Source organism: Vollenhovia emeryi, unplaced genomic scaffold (assembly GCF_000949405.1).
Source record: "Vollenhovia emeryi isolate VEMERY1.0 unplaced genomic scaffold, V.emery_V1.0 DF939176.1, whole genome shotgun sequence".
NCBI lineage: Eukaryota > Metazoa > Arthropoda > Insecta > Hymenoptera > Formicidae > Vollenhovia > Vollenhovia emeryi.
The window spans coordinates 384,810-410,139 of NW_011967190.1; the positions used below are offsets into that span (position 1 = coordinate 384,810).

Sequence of the window (25,330 nt, forward strand, 5' to 3'; positions counted from 1 at the left end):
CAGTAATTTTTGAAAACGGTAAAATCTCGCGACGTCTGTTAGTGCAAATTGAATACATTTCCCGCGCGACTTTTTTTCAATAATGCGCCCGTCAGCAGACGTCTTTAACTATCACAACGCGGAGCTTCTATTATCCGGGTGTACCGCCGAAGAATCTTAATTCGCCCCGAAAATTATGGCACGAGCATGCGTCCCTCCGCGGCGTCGTCCTTGCTATTCTCCTCGCCGACCACTCATTATCCTTATACCTAGTCATTTTTTCCCGCACCTAATCGTTTCTCACGGTTGAGTCACGAGCGAGTCGCGCGCGCGTAAGGCCGGTACAGGTTGCAGCCCGTATAGTATACATATATCAGACACGAGATGCTATTGGGTCATCACAAAACTCATAATTAGGTATCTATAAATCACGATTTTGATTTCGCCTCTTATCACGATAGAGGACAATCGCAAAATGCAAAGAATCCCTTCGTTTGGATGGACGTAAGAATGCAAAGAGCGATACTGTTTAATTCCTCGACAGATGGAAAATACTAAATTCGCATACGTTAACATCTTTTCGAACTTAATGCGAGATTTCCGAAATTTTGTGCCTATTTTAAGAATAAATGACTAGAAGTAAAAATAATGTGCCGTCAAATGCCGTTCTTGCGCGACGTATTCTTCACGATTCCCGAGTTAATGCGAAATGAAGCTCGGCAAGAAAGATATCATGCAAGAACCGAAGTTCTTCGGACGATTACCCCCACGGTCTTCCGAAATCACTGATGTGCCGTACGGCCCGGCGGGCAGAGCTCACGGTGAACTCTTCCCAGAAATTACGTTTACGATGCGATAGCAGGCGGGAAGGGGCGAATCAGCGTAGCCGGTCGTTGCGCGCCATTAGTCGGCTTATTCGATGGCTCCAAAAGAATATGGTCCTAGCTACGATCGGCAGTCTCGAGGTACGAAATCTCATTGCTCGATCTCTCCGAGTTGCCCAAAAGATCAGACTGTTTCGACTCTCGTCCAAGAATACTGCTTCTAAACCGGGCGATTCCTTTAAAAATAAGCTACATGTGCTTTTTAATCTGCTATCTCTTGTTTTTATTAGCCTCTTTAATTGAATTTGTTAAATAATTTTAATCAATTTCAATATTAATCTTTTATATTCCAATTTAATTTGTACATTAAAGAGAAGAGCTTCTTAGCCAAAGCATTAATATTTTGAGATATTGTTCATTAAAAAATAAAAGGATAAAGCAATGTTATAGCCATTTTATGGGACAATAGAAATAAATATCATATAGTGGATAAACGATACTGTTATGGTTTGTTTGACCTCAATATAGACGTCTGTAACATCCATCTTAGCAACAGATGGGTAAACTGACAGCGGGATCTGGAATCCTGTCCGAGAGATAGATGAGTAAGCCGAACGGTTGAGTAATATTAAAGATGTTCCGAGTAATAAAAAACTATGGTGAATGCTGCCATCGTTTTATATTACTGTAATTTCGGATCCATAAAATAAATCATAGTTTCGTATCCATAGATCATTCGCAGGATTAATACATCTTTGGGCTTCTACACTTTATGTATATAAATGCACCTAGTTCTCAAGTCTAAAAATACCGCGAGACTAAAGATACAAAATAATCTGTTTTCAGCGGACTGTTTAAGCGAACGATAAAAATATAACCAGAGTCTTCTTTTTGTTTTAGGATCTACCTGACATCTCGACCAAGTAGCACATCTCGGTGAGTCCACTTTTTTATTATAATAGAATATTTCGCTATAATAAAATACTTTTACATGCATGCTTTTGTATGTTCGTAAGAAGTGTAAATAGAAAAGAAATACTTTTTTACAACCGATAATAACAATGGACAGTAGTAGTTGAATACAAAAAGCGAACGCACGTCAACGCAAACGAGCTTGAGACTCGCATAATTAATGCGCAACAAGAGACATTTCTACTACAATCATTCGATACGCCTTGTAATTTATTTATGAGACTATAGTAATCGCAATAATGCTGTCCAAATAAAGATTCAACGACAACATAATTACATTGTGAAATTATAATGAGAACGCGTTTCGGGCGACAATTATTACCTCAAGAATTGGAAGGGCCGTACGTCGTCGCGGGCCCCTAATGGCCAGGGATATTATCGAGTAGCTACCTAAGGCCACGATCAACAGGGGCTCGGTAGCCCCCGTGTTGGCGTACAGATTGAAATCCACCCCTTCGACTTCTTTGTTCTCATTGTTATCGCCGCTCGCGCACAGCACGAAGCCGCTGGTTATTAATGCAACGCGGCACAGGCAACATTGAAAAATGGCCACCGGCCGCCGATGATTCAGAGTTTTGCGCGAGACTAGGCGGGTGTCGTGTCGATGTACACGGTCTTGAGGAATATACGCCGTGAAACAGGTGCGCGTTCGCACAGAAACGCTCGCGCAACGCCCGGCGTCGGGACGCCGCTACGCGAAAAGATACGCGGATCATTGATCGATGGGCAGAATGCATTAACGAGAAGATGACGAAAAAAGAAACTTAAATATTCAGTCGGTCGTATCGTAAAATATGATGTATCCTTGCTGTACTGCTTTTTACTGGGCGAAAACGCGCTATTACGGGAAAAAGAGAGCCCCCTGTTTTCCATTATTCATTAAAATTTACATTCGATCGTTTTGCTCGTCAGATCTCTCAGAATATTATAATCAAATACATTTTACCCTTTGTACACGGGTATACTACTAGTATAATGCACTGTGACAATTTTTCTCAACTCCGAAGTAATACACTTGGAGAATTTTTTCTTAAAATTTATCCTGAAAATCAAGTAATCGTGAGACAACATGGCATTTTGAAGAACTTTTTGAGTTTTTGGAAATTTTACCATACATTTTACTAGTAAAATATATACTTGTAAGTATAATTACTAGTGAAATGTGTGTGGAAAAAATTTTTAAAACTCTTATAAAATTCTTTGAAATATCGTGTTGTCTCACGATTACATAATTTTCAGGATAAATTTTGAAAGAAAATTTTTTCCGTATAGAGTCAAGTCCTCTATTATGAGATAAGCTCCTAATATGAGGTAACGGGCTTTCTGCTAAATTAATAGGCATTATCTGTTGATTCCACCACGAATTTATTGCCCTTGGAGTGAAATCTGTTTAGTGAAAAATTTTTTGTTAGAACGTGTAATCGTTGCGAAAAAAGAATTGTGATTTTGAAAGCCTGCTATCTCATATTAAAAATCTGTCTCATGATAGGGGACTTTCTTCTAGTATATTTAAGAATTTAAAATATTGTACGTATTACTCGGGTTCTGGAACGAATTTGTATTCACCGATTGACACACGCGGTATTTTTTGATACCTCCGTTGTGCCCCGCGACAATTGAAGTCGACGCCAATCGACATGCGCGCCTCTTTCACTTCGTGCGCCCGTTGCCAATATTTCACTCACGCTCTATTTATTTAGTCCCCCGATAGTGCAAAAGTTCTCATACAATTTCCCAACACGCTCGTCGCATTTGCGCGAGACATGTTCTTTCGCATCTCGGAGAGAGAACTTCTGGAAGGCCATCTCGGCGAGGCGGAGAATACAGGGCGTTTCAGCAAGCGATTCTCAAAAGCTTTACTTTCTTCGGCGGATGCGCATTTAACGCGATTCAAAGTCGAGAGTTTTCCTCGGCGAAACGCGGTATTGTAATCGAATACGAGAATTCCTTCGTAATTAATCGCTGCGCGAGACTACGTTTCTCTCCGAACTTGTCTCGCATGCCAATGGAGATGACAACTTTCTGCCGAATATCTTCTTTGGAACGCTTCGTATTTTTCCGACATGACAGATCTCGATACTTCCCATCGGTGCATCTCGTCCGTCCAAAATCAATATAGCTCCGCAGATTGTTATTTATACGGAGGTATAGTATTCCGTTTGAAGTCTTTCTCTCTCGACATTATCCTCGCGAGAGAGCAGTTAGCGGGGGTGGCTGTACAGAGGCCGAGCAACGTAGGGGACACAAGGGGGGCACAGTTAAAAGGGCGGGGACGGCGTAGGAAACGACGGATTACAAGAAGCGTCTCGGGCGTCTCTAAGCTCGGTAATGCGAAGGCGGGAGAGAACGAGGGCTCTTTGATAAATGCGAAATGTATCATTCGAGTTTGTTATGGTCCCCCGCAATCCACTATTTACGGCGTTTTCTTTGAACTTCCGCGAGGATAAAGACGCGCCCAGCGTCGAGCTAAACGATGCGGTTGCTACTTAAATTGCGAATCTGCGAGAAAAACACAGGAAGAAGAAGCGTCGGGACTCTGATATGACGATTTATATTATAGAATGTCCCCACAGATTTTATCGCTGCGGATTCTTACTTCGTTTCGGTAAAATCGATTTTTCATTTACCTAGAGAGAGTTAATCAAGAGTTATTTTATTGCATCGTGTTTCTATATTATCTTAAATTTACAATTAAGAGGAAATATATATATATCTCTCTCCATTTCTGGCATTGAATGTAGCGAGATTATGTACATTTGCTTCTCTTACAGAAGTATCAATTGCTCGAACTCGGAATGATCAATCGACCATTGATAGGAGAGAACGTTAGTTGGAGATTAAGAATTTTCTCGTGCACGTTTTCTTTTTCTCGCGATCAAGTGAATTGAATTTCTTTGAAGAGTCTCAATCAGTTTGCGCTGTTCTCCAAGCCGCCGCGTAAATGACGATTCATTTTCTTGGGGAATTTTCTTCCTTCTTGGAGACTAACATAAGATGAGAGAAAATTAAACGGAAGTAAAAAAATTTTTAATAATAATGACGAGTAGTAATGATGATGCAAATATTATGTTTAACAAATATAAAGATAATGAAACATGCATGAATAATTATTTTTCTCAACCGCGTTTAAATGCGATAATATAAATTCAATAAATTACGGTCTGAATGTAAATATTAATATGCAATCGTATGCGCATATCTACGATTATTTTAATTTAATTCAATTTCATTGATGGCAAATCGAACCGAACTTGATAGAAATTGCTCGTAAATACACAGTGTGGTTTACGCACAGATATCCGGCTGCATATCTGAGAAAATATAATTATTAATTATTAAATATTGAAATATCAGAGATGTAGGAAGAAAATATATATCACAAGGATACTTTTCTCAGACACCAATTGTAGTGTATTCTCATTTACACAATAATCTCAACGATTTTTATTTAACACTTGCAAACGCGAGTGATTCATTTTGATAAACGTGAGTCATTTTACATAAAACAACTCGTAGTAAAATGCCTGACATACACTTGTTTTCAGTAGGAAGGTTCTAATTAGAATTTAATTGCGATGCTGTCGGTACTTATACATTTGTTTTACATCGCGCATAAGAATGGACCTTGATAAAATTTATACACTGTCGTGCGTAGTAAGATTTATCATTTTCATGTAAAAAAGAACCCAGCACAAACGTATACACATACTCGCATACATTTTCCGTATCGCGCTTGCTACACGGGAATGCGAAGGGTTAATAATGGCAGTGTCAAGCTATATGTACATTGGTTCTTGTTATCGTGAGAAATACATTTTCTTCGAAAGCGCACGCAATCGGCTCATTTGGACGCGATCCTCAGTTTTATCCTGTCTAACGCAGTATGATACCGCTCCGGTATTTTGCGGACAATTAGCGAGCCATTTTTATCGGAACACTTTGAACGGCGCGATGCACAAATTTATAATTAACAAAACAATCGATCATTTACTTTGTCGCTATCCGGTAACTGCGCGAGAGAATTATCGTTCAGTAATTACAACGTAAATAACAGATATTTATGCAAACTTTCCCGTCATCAAACGCGTGTGCGCTTCGCAATTTATATTATATGCAATTTATGTAATTTGTATAACGCTACATGCAATTTCTCAGATGAAAATAATGACGAATTATTGAATCGCAACGGCTTTTCTATGCTATTAATTATCTATAACGGGTATTCAACGATTAGTTTGCAGGATAGTATTGAGAAGGACATAGCATAGCATGACAATGAGAAGGATATAGCATTCTGTGTAGAAAATAGATAACTGATTAAACTTTAAGAACGTGTACGCGCCAAGTAGATAGGAAGTATCGGAACTGTATGAAATTCGCAAAACAATTCCGTGAGCTGGCAAGAATCTATTTGAGGGAAATGTATAATACGATCAGTATTTGGCCGTTTTCGGTTATCACTGGCTGCAATCCTCGTACTTACACGCGTCTATTTGCCGTGTTTGCTCGTCGAATGACGATCCCGTGCCAACTGCAATTATAATAAAAGGCACGCGGCTGCGAGCTGAGTCGGCGAAGTTCGCCGGCCAATTTTGCCCTCGCGGGACAAAACGTGTCGCTTAAATCGGAATTCCGAGAGAATTACATGCATTTCGCGATCGCCCTCGCTCACTCGCCCGTCCGGAAAATTTGCATGCAAGTCCTTTTTTGTGCCGTAGCCGCCGCCGTCGCGCGGAGTTCATTCTGCGGCGCGCGCGACACCACCGACGATCAATCATTTCCCAGAATCGCGAATGCATCGCGGATTTGATAATTTCCTGCTCTATTCTTTTTGTCTTTTTCAGTGACGCACGTGACAGGAATTAGATTATTAATTGCAGTTTTGCATTCGATGTCGAGGTCGATCCATTTAATGTCGCACCGTGACGTATTTTTCTGGAAACTCGCGCGCACGTTTTTGTACCGTCGCATGTGTTTTTTCCAAATATACATAGATAAATATGACTGCGTAAGAAAATTTATATGCCAACGAAAAATTGTTATCGTGAAATCTATGAAAGTATAAGTACCTTGTAAAAGTCTAAATAGAATAATAATTTCTTATAAATATAATTTGGAGGGAAAAACGTTTACATGAAAACGTATATCGTTTTTCGGTTTTTAATAACTTCTTTATCGTGCAACCGATTCGAACGATTAAACTTTTGACAAATTGACATACTTACTTGTTATTACCTATTTCTAATTATTTGATTTTTTTTGGACATATACATATATTTTTGAACAAACAAAGTCTTATTAATTTCACGATTATTATAGATTTTTTGGACTCGTATATCTCTAAAATGAAATAAATACAATATCACTTTTTCAACACGGATTGAATCAATGAGATTCATAGAGAGCTAAATCGATAGGCTTGAAAATCCATAAATTGCGTCTCTTATTTTACAAAAATTCATTGCGTGACACATGAAAATGAATGTTATTTTCGTAATCAGCACTCCTAAGTTGTATAAAATTAATGATGAAAAAGGCTTTTAAAAGTTTCCATTTTGCAGAGCCGTGTAATCTGTGTGGGGCGATTCGGTATGCTCCGCTTCGCCCTCCGTTGTTATCGCTATCGAGCTTTTCAGCAAGCTTTACATTCGTTTCATGACACTCTTCAAGCCTCACGAAAGCCCGGCAGCTGAGCACACGAGACCAACGACGACGACGGCACGTTATATCCGTCGCGACATGGCGATATGTATACCCACCGTGCTGAGTACACCGGGTATTAATTACAGCACGTCGAAAAACCGTGTATCAAGATAATGTAATCCCACTTTCCGCAGAACGCGAGTAGAAACGAGCGTTATTGCTAAACAGACCGCACGCATCTCTGCGTGCAGAAATTAATGTACACGCGTAAAAATTAACGGTGTGCGAATAATCGCGTCGCTAACGATAAACTTCGCGAAGAGGGTTATTGCGGCAAAATTTTACATTCATATTACGTTGATAAATATGTGATATGAATACGATAAACCGCGTATACGTGTCTCCGAACTGCACCAACGTGAAAAGATAAACATAAAAGTAAATGTTCCTTTGCCGACCGTATAATTTGTTTAAAACAGGATTAAAAAAACGCGCAACTATGATTTATTCTGTAGCGCGGAAATAAAAGGATTGATGTTATAAAGGCGGGGTTAATGAAATACTTAGTTGAAAACTCTCTGGAGTACAGTATCGCATTCGCCAGGATTACGTTTCGATTATCGTGTTAACTTCAATATGGCTCGCGATACAAATTGCGAGTAACATAATCGCTGTCAGACATTCCCGCTTCATCGCGAGCGCGAGCATCCGCTCGCGAAACGATTTTCATTCCCGAGATGTCTTTTCTATCCCCGGCAGTGGAGCGGCGCGTCGTTCAGGTTACGCCGTCATAAAATCTAGCGCGTCGTCTTCATTCCATTTAAAAAGATTTGCTCGCGAAATATGTGTCAGAAAAATATCCCGCTATTGCTGAGCGAACATTTCGCTAAATATACAGCAGGTAGGTCCCGTTTGTCCGAAGCTCCAATACAGTATCAAATATTCCGGGATCTATCGAACGAGAGTGGGCGTTTATTTATAAACGTCGGTTTGTCCCGATGAACCCGTTTTTTATCGTTTGTTAATCCGGTCCCTGTATAAATGTTATGATGGCTGAATAAAATCCATTTTGTCGGGCGAGTCGTTATCAGTCTCCAATAAACAGAGTCGACTAAAAATTGCATGAAATACTCGAAAAGTGCTCTTCCCTCCACCCCCAGCTCAGATCGATTCGAATTTAATAATCCGTGAAATACAAGAGCATTTGAATTTTCGTAAAAAGAATGGACGTGTCCATTACATAAAGCTTCATGTTTTTAAGCCCCGTAATCTTTCTCATAAGATCTCTTTGTGTTTTCCCCAAAGCTACCGTAAATCGTTAATAAGACGTCCTAGATCTCAGAGACCTTTCAACAAAATATCCGTGTAGATTATCGCGGGCTTTATTATCGCAAATACTTTACAAATTAATTTATTATTTATATATATTATCAATTTAGAATATGAAATATTTAGACACTAACACCCTGTCACGGCTCTTAGTCCTTTATTCCTTCAAATTTGTGTTTATCACATTTGAGCCATACGAATTTTGTTAATTTATTATTATTTTTGAAAGAGAAATGTACGAGTGTGCAATATACGAAACAGCACATGAAGAGAATAAATGGTATTATTTTTATACATAAATGGCATACTTTTATATACAGTACAGAGGGTAATAACATTCGTTAAGAGTGGCGTGAGTTATCAGTTTCGACATCGAGATTCACTTCCCGATCGCCGTAGCAGCATCGATGCGACAGGGCGACATCTCCGACATTTAGATAAATTCAGATGGACACGGTGGATAAATTTGTGCGCGATTATCGATCGGATTTCATGTCTTTCGCGAACCTGTTTATCTCTTGCATTTAAATCAACGGTAAAAGATCGTAGTTAAAATTACACACGATCACACGAGGTCATCTCAAGTAGTTGAAGCCACACGTACAAGTATAAAATGAAATAGGACCTATAAATGTGCAACTAACTAATGTTGAAGCTCAGAGTTTGTTGAAGATGCATCGCCTGTAATTCTCTTAAACGCAAATGCATCTTTCTAGCCGGATCGGCACAAACACCGTTAACGGAGGGTAATATTATAACATTCGCTAAGAGCGGCGAGTTATCAGTTTCGACATCGAGATTCACTTCCCGATCGCCGTAGCGGCATCGGTGCGACAGGCGACATCTCCGACATTTAGATAAATTCAGATGGACACGGAGGATAAATGTGTGCGCGATTATCGATCGGATTTCACGTCCTTCGCGAACCTGTTTATCTCTCGCATTTAAATCAACGGTAAAAGATCGTTAGCGGTCCTCGCCGTATAATTGATACGGCGAAGCGCGTACGGTGTACAGTTAGAGGCGAATGCACAGCCTTGTCGATGTTCGTCTAATTAACTAATCGTCGCGTGGATCTTATCGATCTAATCCCGTACACGACAGTTGCCTGCTGGTCGGAGTCGTGCGTATCTGCGAGCGAAATCGTTGCGAAGAGCGGCGTTTCTTTTTTGGACTTGGTGTCGCACGTCGGCGGAGATACCGTTATTAGAATTCGTATTTGTATCAATTTCCGCCGGACAGACATCTAGATTGCCGTGTCCGCGTCGTCACAGTAACATCGGAAGTTTGTGCGTTCACAGACTTTTTAATACGTCCATCAAGTTTCGAAAAAGTAAACCGTTGTCCGAGGCGTACCAACGCCATGCCGCTCTTTACGAAGATCCCAACGATAGATAGACTTTCAAAATAGATCTGCGATTTTTAATTGATCGAATCTGGAGAACATCGACGCTTCGCCTCTTCCATGAAGTTGTTACACGCTCGCGAGCTATTGTTCCTCCAAAAAGTTCCGGCATTCGATGCACTGTTTCTGCGCAGGAATAAAGGGGGGGGAAAAAAGAAAGAGAAAGACTAGAAAACGGGACGCACGTGACTCGGGGGCGTAAAGTGCTTCCTCGAATTCGACATAAATTTCCGGGGCGTTCTGCGTGTTTTCACGGGGATAGCATCCGCCGGCGGCAACCAGACCAGGCAATCGTCTTCTGGGTGTGCGATAGGTACATAACTACATGTGGATGGCGGAAGAGGGGAGTCGCAAAGGGCGACATAGGGGTGCTGGACGGAAGAGGTGCTCGAGGTGCCATCGGGGCGCAAGAGCAAAGAGACATGAATATGTATGCACCGGGTGGCAGCCGAGCGCTAAGATACGAGCACTATCGCGCTTATTCATGCGCCTTTTAATATTTAACCCCGCCGGTTTACCTGCCTCTTCGCGCGCACATTACTTTTCTAATGCGCCCTGCGTCCCTGCGCTCCTTCGCCGAATCTAAATTCCATCCTGAGTGGGGAGGAAATATCGGGGGGCACGCGGGGACTTATGATCGATCGCGACTTTTTAATTCGAGCATAAATTTATCGGAAAATTGGTATTTAAATCGCATCTTCCTTAAGCGACTGATTTTGTATTTTACGCAAAATTACTGCTGCTTCCTTGAGGGATTTATCGCGGAGTTTAATACAGACTTGTTGTACAAATCCGTCATTTTTATTCGGATTAATCTTAATTTAGACAAAGTAGTATAAATTATATTCCACACCTACAGAACAAATTTCCAGATCCAATGCTATTACACTTGAATGTATCATAAAATAGGAACGATATAGCGCCAATCATATTTATTATAGAGAAAGGAATATTTTAATTTTAAATGAAAAATTCTAAAATCTAGAATAAAATGATAGTGGGTATCGTCTTTTGTCGAATATCGTGGTGCCAACTTCGTGCGTTGTAAGATGGGGGGAAAATTTCTTCAAAACGCAAGAATATACAAACTTACATATAAATAAATATGTCAAGAATATTTTTTGTCTCATTGTCAGTAACAAATCCTTTCTGAGGGTGCAGTTTTATATTATGCAATCACACACGTTATATCTATACATTCCTCGGGTAGTATGTTCGTATCCGCATATGTGCATACGTCGTATGCACGTAAAATTGTCTCGCGTGTACTGATTTATCATCGAAGGACATAAATCATCGTTAGATGACACGAATCACCGACACTGCTTCGTGACACACTTTTTTCCTCCGGGCATCTCAGCGTCGCGACGCACCGGCCCTCTCCGTGCCTCCGTACAGCGCGCGCCGAGAGATCGCGGCGAGCACCATCGTTGACCCACGATTAGTAATGGTGAATAAGAAACGTACAGGCGATCCTAATCAGTCGTCACGCCTGTGCGTACGTAATGACGTCGTTATCGGCGTCTCTGTACACTCTTGAGCCATACACTCTTGCACGGCTCCCCCGCGCACCTCGTTATACGCGTACGGCCCGCACCGTCTCTCACGCACCCTCTCTCTCTCTCTCTCTATTACTCTTTTGACAATGATTACGGTCGTTTGTCGACACGGAGATTGCTTCGTCACCCGCTCGTACCCGCGCGAGAGCGTGTTTGACAGCGCTTTAGTCGTGTCTCTTTAGAGCCACGGAGGGAACTCGACAGGAGGCGACGTGCGAGAGGAGAAACTCTCGCGCGAGAGAACAAGTTGAGAATAGAGGAGCCCTCAGGTAAGGTCGTTAGATCGGGATAAACGCCGAACAAAAGTTATGCATACCTCTACCGTGCGCCGGCCGCGCGTTCGCCGAGAGTTTGAAAAATATTAACGCGATAATATTCGCGACACGCGAGGTGCACGGATTCGCTTTGAAGATCGAAAACGGCGCGTTGCGTTTCGCATCGAGGCGACAGGTGGTTAAGATACGCTTGCCTTTTCACGCGGAATGCATTCTTCGGATAATTGTTGCGCCTGCGAGGCCACAAGCGTCCGATTTCAAACACGTTTTAATGTGGAAAATCGCGCAAATGGACCCACTGTGTTGCTCAGACTCTTTCTGCATTTTCATTTATTGTCAAAATAATTTTGACACTTTTTAAATCGGTGAATTCGCAAGATCTAATTAGAAGAAAGTTATAAGAGATAATAACTCATAAGAGGGCTACTCTCTTTAATTACTATATATTGCACAGAAATTAAGTTGAATTTTCGGTGTGTTAATCTTTCCGCTTTTAACACGCGAATGATTTACCGGCAGATGTGTGTACGAGAGTGTGCGTGTATGTATGCATGTGTGTCGTGCGTACGTGTGTATTGTATGCGCATTGCATCACCCCAGCATCGCGTCGCGATGCTTGCATAGCGCGTTGCAGCGGGACGCTAAACAATACTGCGACATTCGACAACAGGCGCGTGTCCATTTCTACTCCTGTGTGTTGTGTGCATGGTTGACACATATACATTAGAGAAAACCAGAGAAAGTGCTGTATGCGGGTGACACGGTCGCATCAGAGGACGGCGATTTATTTTAGAAGAGTACTTTTCTCTTATTAGAATTCGTCGACTCTTAAGAGGTCACGGAGACATTTATCCGCGAAATATAATTTTTGAAAATAAAGTTTTGTTCTCGGTAGCCCCTCGGGCAACTGTATAAATCTAGCGATGTATGTACCACTGCAGAAAAAGGGCTACACAAAGTGGTTGCCAATGCACGATGTCCAAGGGTAGTACGTGCTTTTCCAACCCAGCCCTCCCTGAAGATGTACGGCGGCGCGGCCCTCGCAAAACGCAGGCACCGCTGCATCGTTGCACCGCGATGCGGTGGAGATCGTGTGTGACAAGCTAACCGCGTGCGCGCGGGTGACCGTATGTGCTGTGGGCAGGACAATGTTTTCATTAACTGAATACATGGCGCAGCGGGTCGACAGCCCGTTCAACATCGTTATACCGACAAATAAAGGACGCGGAAGGAGCTTTCCGAAATTTCCGAGTAAAATCCGCGCGGGAAAATCCAACGTCGCGTGTTCACGTATAATTGAATTGTCTTTCGTTTTTTTCCCCCCCTTTTGCGGGACCATGTGTGTATCGAGAATTTTCACTTTATTACGTCTACGTAAGAAAGATTTCCAAAGTAAAGTTTTACTACCGCGAGAAACTTATATTTCACATTCAATATAACAATATTTTTTTACAATTTCCAAACTAATTTTAAATAATTCGATATCACATCGATATAAAATGTATGACTTTAGCAAACTCATATTTTAAGCTAAAAATATATAACAAGACTGATTGCGATAAATTAAAAATCTATAAATCCGAGAGATAAAAATTTAATAATAATCATAATAACTGATGATTATTTAAACTAACAAATTATGAAAATAAAAAGTTTGCACGTTATCTGTAATCCGCTTTTAAATATTTATTACGTGATTGCTCGTTTTCCAGCGCTAGGAGATATATTTAATGATATCCACGCAAGTATACGCTTGATCAAATACTTTGTAAAGTCGTATTAGTCTCCGTGTCATTTTGCCTGTTTCAACTTTCAATGGAGTATCATGCACGGCCTCTTACCGTTTGTCGTCTTGACACGCGTGTAACCAGACACGCGTGTGCAAACAATCCGACATTCGCCCGCGTGAAATTTTCGCGATCACGTTTCTCCTTTTTAATAAACCGGGCGTGAGCACGCGCCGGCTCAGCTAACTAAGACGTGAACGTGCCGCTCCGACGACCTGCCGCGTTATCAAGCGGTTTCTACTGTGGTATCTTATATAAAAAAAATTATTATGTGCGTTTTCTTGGTGTAAAAACATCTAAAATTTCTAATTACTTTCTTGAAGTAAATGCACAGAAGTTAATGAGAATTGTAAAAAATTGTTTTGTCTAATTTGATTTATTATATGTACATATATATTTGCTATTTTATTTATTACACAAACATAGTATGTGATACAATAGCAATAATATATGTGTGATGTAATCGAATGTTTAATTTTTCTTTGAATGACGTGTGGACGAAAATAGATAACAGAGTTTGACTTAAATCGTTGTCCCATGCAAGTAATATTTATTTTTTTAGAAAATGCTATTTGCATAATTCATTTTTCACTCACGTTGGTTGATTTAGAATAAACATTTCACAATAAAACCGCGTAAAGTAGCCTTAAGGTCTCGCGGCGAATTTATACGACCAAGAGCCCCGCAACGACGGCGGCCGGTCGCGGCTCGGAGACCGCAAATTTCCGACGGCGAATAAAAACGCGGGAAAAGTGGAGCATGCAAATATATTCGGGCGAACGCGCGCAATCCCTAAAAGTTTTGCGCATCGAGCCGTTGGGGAGGTTAGTGGTGGCATAGCGCGAGGTAGGTTGTTGGAGGATGGAAAAACGACGGACATGTATATGCACAGGTAAATTAAATAAACATGCTGTGCAAATAAGACCGCCTAGCGACTCGTTTTATGGTCTTCTTTTGCTCTAGTCGACTTTTCACTCCGACGTGGTCAGCGTCGCGACGTCGCACGAATACCAGGTGTCATAAATAAAAATCCTAGACGATCCCGTGAAGATCTCGCCATTTTGTCGACAATTACAAATGTCATTGTCCCTTAATTATCGTTTGTCAAAGAAACGTTTGTCTGCTGACAATTATTCTGCACAATCTAACGTAACAATATGCAGTTTTAATATGCAGATTTGGCTAATACGTTTAACCGTTTCAAATTGAAGAGAATTTGAATTTACAATTTACGAAACTTAAATAGTATTTAAATGTATTTATACAACTTGTATTGATACAACTATAATGATAACAATTACAATTGTAATAAATTATTTATATATAGTAGCTCAGGACTTTCCAACAAAAGTTGATAGATAAAAACCGCGATTATAAGATTATCGTGTCGCGAGCTGTTTCATGACAGCGCGGGATTTTCCTAGCGCGAATCTGAGTGCTGTCTGTATTGTAATTTGTAGTCGTTAGAGGGATCGACCCTTTGTAGCACGCCAGAAGCAGGATCCTAATCAAAGAACATCGTAAATGGGGTGCAGCGCTGATTGAATAAAAGTATACTTGGGGTTAATCAAGTTCTGTGTCTGAATTGTGCATCTAGATTCTATTTGCGGGCCATAAACTCCCCTCGAACTCATCGATATCAATCGCTCATTACAGAATCACGTAATCGCATTTCATACAACGCGCACAGTAGCATTTGTTTAAGATAGTTACCCAAAAGCCTAAGTCCTCAGATAAAGACAGCGTAACAGCGCCGGAATAAAGTGTGCGTATCTCTGCAAGTTGAGTAGCGATTTTCCCTTTTCCATACCTAGAAAAAGAATAATTTATTATTACATATTGTATTTTTTGTTGTAATTAATTAATTAATGATTAAGTAATCAAAAATAATTAAATTATTCTCATTTTATTAAAATAAAATGCATATAGCATGTATGTAATACAGATATAACAGAAAATATCATATTAGCATTGTTAAGATATAATGTTACTTAATATTTAACATTATAAATTGATATGTTCAAACTAGTGACATATTATTATACATATAAAGTATATAATTATACATCTGTATAAATTAATCAGAATTAATTTTAGATGTGAGGATACAATTACAATTATTTGCATTTTTTGTAAATATGAGGAAAGCTGATAAAATATTAATGATTAAATCGAAAATTATTGACTGCAATAAGTTAAAAAAACCGGTAATATTTTCTATTAATTTTGATCTAATATAATACGGTATAATATGTGAATTATTATATCGAGTGATGAAAGTAGAAAGTAGTAGCCACGATACTCGGTAAAATATTCAGTATACATTTTTATAACGAATTAAATATTTTGTAACTGCGACAAACCAACTCACACACAGTATTTATTTTTTTGTTTGTGTTCGAGAAATGACGTAGCGCCGTAAACACTTCGGTCGAAAACAGTCTATTTTCATTGTGCCAATCATTCACGCGGCGACAGTTGAACGAGTCGGTTAGCGGCCGGCGCTGCTCCGCATTGTATTATTCTTTCTCGATACGCGTTCGCGAGTTACGGGAAGAAAACCGCGATCGGTCTCTGAATAATCAGCGATCAATATCATTGCGTGATCGCTGAATCCTCGCAATTCGCTATTGATGCTCGGTTAACCGGCAAGACAAATATCTCGCGCGATTCACACATGAAATGTGTACGTCCAAAAATCAAAGCGTTAGCTAACTTGAAATTACTTTTTCATTGCGATAACAACGGACGATAATTGTTTCTTTAAACGATGTTCGTATTCGGATACATCTCGTATCGTCGCATTGAATCTCTGGTCGCTTCGAGTAATAATTTGTTGGCAGTTTCTAAGTCGAAAACGCACTGAGCTATACTGAAGTTCAGAGTTTATTCATACTTATGATAATGTCAACTACCAAAAACTTAAATTGTTCAGTAAAGATTGCTGCTCTGTAGTTGCAAAGATTTAGTTTCCTTTTCGTTCTCACAGCCAAGATTGATCCTTGCGAAAGCTTTATCACGGAATTTCATACAACGTCTCGAAACGTTTTCTCGATTGGACAGAATTAATCGTTGATTTAATCAATACCAATAAGTCCGCAGATTGACACGCAAAATGTAGTAACAGTCACTGAGAGTAATTTCAAATATTAGGTATAGAATTTTGTAACTTCGTAGGCGGGACAACGGATTCTCAACGTACAGAAAAACAAAGTGGTGTTTTTGTTACAGAAAAACAACGTACGCTCGTTGCGCGGTATCGTACGACGTTACGCAGGTGATTGTTTACGCGGAGGTCACCGCACTATCACTCGCTCACCGAACGTCGGGCCGGCAGGCAGCAGCGAGAGTCGCTCCGTGTGTCATATTACTTTTGCGTTATCGGTTTCCAAGACGCGATCGCGATGAGTTTGGGAATAAGACTCTGTTAATTTGTACACCTTTATCAGTAACAAGTAACGTTCATCGATTAATTATCAAGTTTCTACAGCTTGTTATAATAAACGAATTGCATTTGAGGCATAGGCTCTTTATCAACGTACATAGATATTTCACGAGACTAACTTAGCTAATAAAATATGAAAGTAAATCGTGACACTTTATCGTGATTACATTTCGTTTACGCGTCGCGCTTTGAATTATCTGTCGATTTCAGTGTAGTCTATCTTTCAGTTTTAAGAAACGATAGAGAAATTTGTTGGTGTACAGTTTTAGTATTTGCGTTGTTTGCAGTAATTCGTTCTGTGCAACTCGAACGGACAGGAAGTAGAAAAAGTCGGTATTTCACATCGCGTACGGGAGTGCCCGAAATTTCGCGCGATCGATGATTTTCGCGAGTGAGTGTGTGTGAGTGCAACAAGGAAATCTGAGAGGAGGAGGAGGCTTCGGAAGCATCGGGCAACGGCGCAGCAATGGTGAGGTGAGTGTTTTACATTTTTATATTATTTACTTCTTGTGCAAAATAAAGCATCAATTCTCTGTTTTTTGTTTTATTTATTCAAATGATTCGAACGAGAATTCGAATAAGTGTTACAAAACGAAAATATAAAATTTTGTGAGTTTGGTCGCTGTTTGTGTCACTGGCGACAAACAGGCTCAAGGCTTTTGATCGGGCAAGAGAACTTTCTCGAATCTCCGTCTCCAACAATATTTAAAAGGAAGATTTTTTTGAGTATTCTATAATTATTTGAATAAATACCTAAAAAATTAAGAAATGAAATATTTAATACAAAAATTCCGATATTACATAATTATTCTATACTAATCATATACATATTTGTATTTTTACAGTTTAACGTATAGTTAACGATGTAAACTACAACTCTGCTATTGCGAATTGTATCGGTGAGTGATAAATTGCCTTTTATTTTAAATAGACGTTGCGCTTACAGTACCTTCTTTGCATGTGTACAAATTTTAAAAAATATACAATGGTGAAGAGCAAACTGCGCGCTTTGTAATTTCTAGTATTAAAATAAATATTTCGTCGCGAAGGAACAAGTTTCATATCATACGCATCTAATTATGATAACCAATAACAGTTGGTAGATCGATACGACAGAATTCGCAATTATAAATGCAATACCATTGATGAATTTTGAATTCGCAAGTTTGCGACCTCGACATTTTCGTATTACAATTTTTCGGAAACTTTAGTCTTGAGAAATTAAAATATTTTTATGTCGGATATCTTGTACGTCTGATTTATTTAAATAAAATAAAGCCGTTTTATATAATATTTGAGGAATACAATTAATATCAATATCTACTTTACGAATTGACAAATACATAGGCACACATAAGAATACCTATTTATTTTCTAATGCATCATAATTGATTGAAGCCTATTAGAACATACTGTCACTTATGACATATTCAATGACAAAGGGCACTAATATTGCTGTATCTGGCAATTGCTAGGTATATCCTCAATGATTAAGGGAAACCATTGATGTGATAATTGACGTGTACCTATGGCTATTGAGTATGTATCTATCATTGGATACGAGACAAACATGTCGATATTCACGTACGATATTACAATTACATGATATCGGATTTTAAAAAGTTTTAGCTAACAGAGTTGTCGGAAAGATGGTCCTTTTATAGCGAGATGTAATAAATCTTCAAGTTTATAAGTTGTGAGGTAATATTGACTTTCTGACGGAGGTAATCTCTCGCGATATATTTATTAATATATTACTTTATCTTCTCCATGACATGTGCTCTTTACATGCCGAATTTAGCGCGATGAAATTAATCTGCGAGCAGTGAGCTTTTGTACGACACCTAAATCGCGTCTCGATTCTAAAACGGGAGGGATAAAAATTTCCTGCAGACAAAGATAAAATTTCACCTAGTTGTTCGGACAAAACGTGCTGATCCGCATGGCAGAAATTCGCGATCAAAGCGTCAGTCCTGTATTTTTGTTCACCGATATACATATTCTTTAGCCAATACACGTTTAATCTTTTTCAAACAATCGATTTTACAAAATAAGCAACGTTTTTTACAAAATGTATACATATATGTATAGTACGTAAAAAGTATTTGCATATCTTATACTTTTAAAACTATTTTTTATTTTTAAAGTCATTTTATACAAAGACGAAGCCGATCGTTACACGTTTTCTACAACTAACATACAAATGAATGTTACGTATCCTAATAAAAGATTAGATTAAATAGTCTGGTAATATTTTTCTATTTGTATAAAATTATTTCAAACAAAACAAAGTTTGTACTAAATCAGCTTTTCGTATCTATTCTATATATTTGAACTCCTTAAATAGATTGTTTTGTTCAAGGTAAAAGTAAGATTAATAATAAAAGAAATAAGATAAAGATTTTGTTATTCTGCGACATAACACATTTATTTTTTACTTTTAGTCGTAGAAAATATATCGGGGCATAAAAGGCTTTGTGATAAAATGTCATGTACGGAAAAAATAATAAACCCCATGATAGAAGTTTTTGCTGTTAAAAATAGTCGTTAATATCAGTATTTCATTTTTCTACTTATTGTATATTTATTTTGCTTATTTTATATTATTTCCCCGTTTATTTTCTCCGCGAGGGTGTAAACGTTATCACAAACGGTGACGTCGATCGATCGAAAGAGATAGGAAACGTTCGAATATAAATTGAAGGTCTCAATCACCAATAATCGGACCGATAATCCTAAAACGTGCACCTCGCGTCGTTTCACGTATCCTGTTCGAAAACCACCTAGACGGTGAGGGAGAAATTCAATGCCGAAGATAATGAAAGAATTTCACGTTTTTGCGAAATTGCCGTCAATTGGAGACATTGTCCCTTCCCTACCCCTCTTGCTCTCCCTCCCGCCCGGAATATCGTTTCGGCCAGACGTGATGGTCTTTACGTCTTGGCAGCTCCATTATCTGCGCCATCAATCGGAAATTCTTTTCCCTTTGCATCATCGCAGGGACAGGAAAGGGGGTGAAGTGGGGAAAGAGCGAAGGGAGTTTGAGAGGGAAATGGTTTCATTAAAACAATCCCGCTGGCTCGCGTAGCTCGATCGAAACCCCGTACAGAATAATGAGCGTGTGTCATTGACGTGTGTCGACTACAGTGCTCCTCAGGAATAGTTGTATCGTTGACGTGTCCTATATATAGAGAGGAAGAAAAAGATTTTTGAATATTAGAAATTGAGAATACGTCTTCGAAGCGTACATATTCTTTACGTGATTAAAATATTTACAGCTTCAATTGATTTCTTTTTATGAACGTTAGGTATTAATTCTTCAGTTAAAACATTAACAGCTTCTTATTAGTTTTAAACATATTTGTAAAAATTGAGAAAAATATTCTGGGATATTTCTTTGAGATTACATGAAAGTATTCGATGATCTTTATTAAAATTACATAATGTGATGATTTTTTACAGTCTTTTTCAAACATGGTATATTCGTTGTAACTTAAAACTTGTATAATGTTGATTGTAAGGGACATAAATTGCATTTTCGTTCATTGGCGTTGAATTACCCTGTATTTGGCGCGCGGGTGCGCGTGGCGTCGCGGCGGCAGTGAAATGCGTGTATCTGAACAATTAGGTTTCAGGCCACCCTCAGTCCGACATGGCAGCCACACGGCCGCAAGGCCTCTCCCCCCCTGTCCCCGCGATAATATGTACGTGCTAGAAACTCTCGTGTTTTCTGTTAACGTATCGCGAAAACATGAGGAATAACGTTTCCCATTGCCGTGCCGTGACAACGTCGCCCGCCGCCCCCGGCCTAATCGCGAAAAGATATTTCCACCTGGCGTACCGTGGGGCGAAGGCGGGACGGTTGGAGGCGGGAATCGCGGGCAAAAAGCGCGGCCACTCACGAGAGGAATGTCAACTCACGCTCGTGCGGTCGTATTCGCGCGACGATAAACGTCGCGGGGAGGTTTCCCAGGCATTCGCCGAGGACGATTAATTCGCGCGATTAAAGATAGTCGAGTGGAATTCCTCAGATAGCGCACACCGTCCGGATAGCGCCCCTCGACTCGCGCGGCGAGTACCCTTTTGCAGGTATTGCACGTCGAAATTGACTCGTTACTCGCGCCGGATAATTCCGACATTGGTAAAACATAAGTTGTCGCCACCGGTGGGTAAATAGAAGTTCCGCGGAAATGCCAAGTGTAATCGCGATTCGCAAAGACAATATTCTAATGAGACGACGCTCGATTTCAGTTTTGCGTTTAACTTATAAAAAAAATAAGTAACTAAAATGTAAATGCGAATAAATGTTCTCATAGAAATTTTCCAGATTTTTCCTCTCAACTTTCCCGTTTTTTTGATGGATCTTATTATCTAACAAAGAAAGACATTTTGTTTTGAAAATAATTATTCGCGTCATATATCGTAATCACTCTTACCAGTTTACCAGTTAACTTTCTTGAAACGTATTCAATTTATTACATTTTCAAGCTATATTAAAACATGTAAATATAAAGATTACAATAGAATTTTTTTACGTGTAGATTAACACTTGGGATTTTTTAATCAAATATCTGTATATTTAGAAATAAAAGTTTTATTTACTCAAGTAACGGGTAAATGAAGGAAAGAGGGTTTACGCATAATACATAGCTTCCTTTTTATATAGAAGAATGAGGACATTTGAATTCTGATTGCTCGGATAAGGGTTAACTTGTCTGTTAGAGGGAGGGTGGTAGGACTCGTGTCCGCCGCGTAACTAGAACGTCAATCTTCGACCGGAAAAATGGACAATTATCCCGACAATACTTCATAGGGGGTGAATAGCGTAGCGTGCATTTATATTTCCGTCGAAACGATGTTGAGCGCGCGTCGTCGCTCGTTAAGACCCACCGGGTCTGACGATGGAGAACCCGTCTCGGAAATATTATATTCCTGCCACGACAGCGGGGTAGAAATAATATGATTAATGAAGGTTACTCAAATTAAGTCGGAGCATCGAATCTGCGCGGCGACAACCCGACGACGTTCGCGAAACGAGGACGGACGGGCGGTTTTTAGCAAGAGAGACTAAAATATTTCAGTTGTGATTTGTACATTCGTTTGTGGTTATTTAAATTTAATGCTTCCAATTTTTTCATTTTATTCTTCTAATGTCGGAAAGCCAAAAAGTATGCTTCATCAAACTTGCATTAAAACTATTATATTTGTCAAAAATTCATAAGATAATCGAGAAATTACAATTGCGTTCGTTAGAAATTTATAAGATTCTAGATATGTTTACAAAAGTTTATTTTATAATGTTGATATATTGGATCAGATTTTTATAAAACATTCAAAAATAATTTCGAATAATTCACAGAGCACGAGAATAAACTTCCAAAATTCAAACATATCAAATTAGACATCCTATGTCGTGGAACATAGGAATATATAAACAAAGACTCTTAAAAATAAAATGTCTGTACATCTTGCTAAACGTTGCATAAATCTGTAAAGCTCTCTGGTTAAAAATTACGCCGTCCTTTGTGCAACAATGTGACAAGGGTTGAAAGCTATTAAAAAGATTGCTACGCGTAGTAGGCATCGAGTCGCTCATTACATGCAAATGCGCGAACCGGCGAAAGCACGGAGAAAAGAGGAATAGAAAGAAATAAATAGAGCTGTCCTGTGATGAGAACTATTGGGGTATTATAAATTGACGACGTTTGTTGCTGACTCTGCGTTGATCCCGAGCACCAATTAAGACGAGTGATCAGTTCTTTTGCAAGCTATCTTTAACAATAGGATTATTAAGTTTTTTCCCTGCGAACCGTCTTTGATTTCTGGTGTATATATATCTCTCTCTTTCCGAAATAATTATCTCTAAAAAATATAATTACGTCGGTATCATATTTATGACGACGTAAATATTTCCCTCTCTCTTCTTGTGAAATTCTTTGCTGAATTTCTATGATTTTTTAAAACATCGTATAAGCCTCAGATTGAATAACACTTTAAACAATAACATTTATTAACCAAAATTAAACTAATGATCGATATTAAAACGCAGAGGTATATACAACGAGCTGAGCGAGTATTACTCCACACTAGTTTAAAGACGGTGTACACAAGTATATTACTTAAAAACTGAGCTGAGTATGAATTAACACCGATTAACTTAAGTTAAGATATGTGATAACGCTATTTTAATTTTTGCATAGAAACAAATGTAAAATGTGTAAAAAAATTAATTTATAACACAAGTTGAATTAATTTGGACATAGCTGTATTATAATACTCGTCTTCGTTGACCGCAATTTCCACTTTCTTGAATGTAACTCAGTTGCAATCCAATACATAGTACGGTATAATTTTATCAGAACTTTTAGAAGTTTAGTCGATTCGTAGGTAATTTTAATATTATTTTTTCTTCCGTTACTGCGTTTTAATAAAATGGAATACAGCGATAATTTGCCAGCTTATTTTTGACAAATTAACTTTTCTGCGAAAAGTTTTTTATACTTGCATAAAATGTTTCTATTATTATTTAATTTCACGGATGTTATCGTTCTGCATTAAGTGGTTTTTTGATAGTATAACCGTGTCCGTGCCATAAGAACTCTCATGCTGTACTCACATTGCTGTACCAACTGTTTAAAAATTCCGACCGTCATCGTCACCGGGCGACAGCTTCGGATTTCATTTCAAAAACAGCGCGCCCCTCGAGCGGCCTCTCCAAATATACGGCGTGCCGTATTACTGAAAGACGAACGCGACGAGAATGGGAGTTTACCGAGCTTGTTTTGGTTAAGTCACGTTTGGAAAATAAACCACACAGGGTGGAGTGTGTATAGGATCGTGCCTTACGATAAATCCTGTTTCCTGACGAATGCCATCATGCGCGAGAGAAAAATCGTCCGGACGATCCTTTCGGTCGCGCCGCGCTTTTCCCTTTTAACTAGAACATGTTTGACACGCAACTTTCCGGAAGATAAAAGATACCAGGTGGAACATCGTTCTTTCGGAGATACTTTCTTCGTCTTAATCGTTGCTTCTTAATGCCACTTATAGAAATTCTGCAGATTATTGCAATATTGATGAGTTACTTGTACAATTACAACATAATTTATATATACATTTAATCCATTAATACATAATTTAAAGCTGAAAGTCATTACATTTTCTGTTCTTACTGAATTCTTTGGAAGAAAATAGACGTGAATCACAAATCACAAGAATCGTGTAGCATATACTAGACGAACTACGTTTGAAATATTGACAGTAAATAAGTTTTAATAAGATGAAATAAAAAGTGAAATTGTATCGGAAAACAATAAATTTTCTGCATACATTTGCGCACGACGTAATAAAATTGTCGATTTAACACCATGTAATATCTTACTGCGCGATGTATTCCATTATTAAATATGATAAATTCAATTCTTTCGTTTGAAAAGTGCAAATACACAAAATGTAAATATAAATTTTCACAAAATATTGATTTTTAATAACTGGTACATGCTATGAGTAAATAACTGCGATAAAGAGTAGACACTTCTCTTTTTACATATAAATCCAATATAGAGAGATCGTTATACCGACCTCCACATCTGCCAAAACATGTTTTTGACCGTTTTATTGAATTTTCTTCCGATAGACGGGCGTTTGACGGCTCAAGAGAGCCCGTTAAAAACGAATATAAAGCGCATTTGGCTTGTCGGGCAAAATTCGTAAAGCGAAATACGGTAACGTTTCCGTCTCTGGAGTTTCGAGAAGTAACGTTAAGATCGGACTTCGAAAACTTACGGGAAATCGAAATGCACTTCCAACGGAAGCTATTTTTAAAGTGACTCGCTTCTCCTCTCTGCTGTGGCGAAATTGCACTTTACTTCAAACTTCCTTTACTGCCCTCTAAAATGGGTGCGTTTACAGCAAGAGATTCGAGGAAAACGAACAAACACTTATTTGTTGACTACTGACTCATAGGCGTAATAATAACATTACGGCTTACACATATCAATTCCGAAAAATATTTTATTTTTGATAACATTCTAATTTTTTAAAATTGAAATACATTCTCTCTCTCTCTCTCTCTCTCTCTCTCTCTCTCTCTCTCTCTCTCTCTCTCTCTCG

At 38.9% G+C, this 25,330-nt stretch overlaps 1 protein-coding gene across 1 annotated transcript in view; it reads right to left on the bottom strand.

The window, feature by feature from the left end:
• The window catches only part of LOC105563388 (latrophilin Cirl-like), a 396,767-nt gene extending 381,212 nt beyond the window's left edge, over nt 1-15,555 (bottom strand). Inside the window, exon 1 of the mRNA XM_012014951.1 lies at nt 15,487-15,555. The gene's annotated coding sequence lies outside the window, so the exon portion shown is untranslated. The remainder of the gene's footprint in view (nt 1-15,486) is intronic.
• Between the last annotated feature and the right edge of the window lie 9,775 nt (nt 15,556-25,330).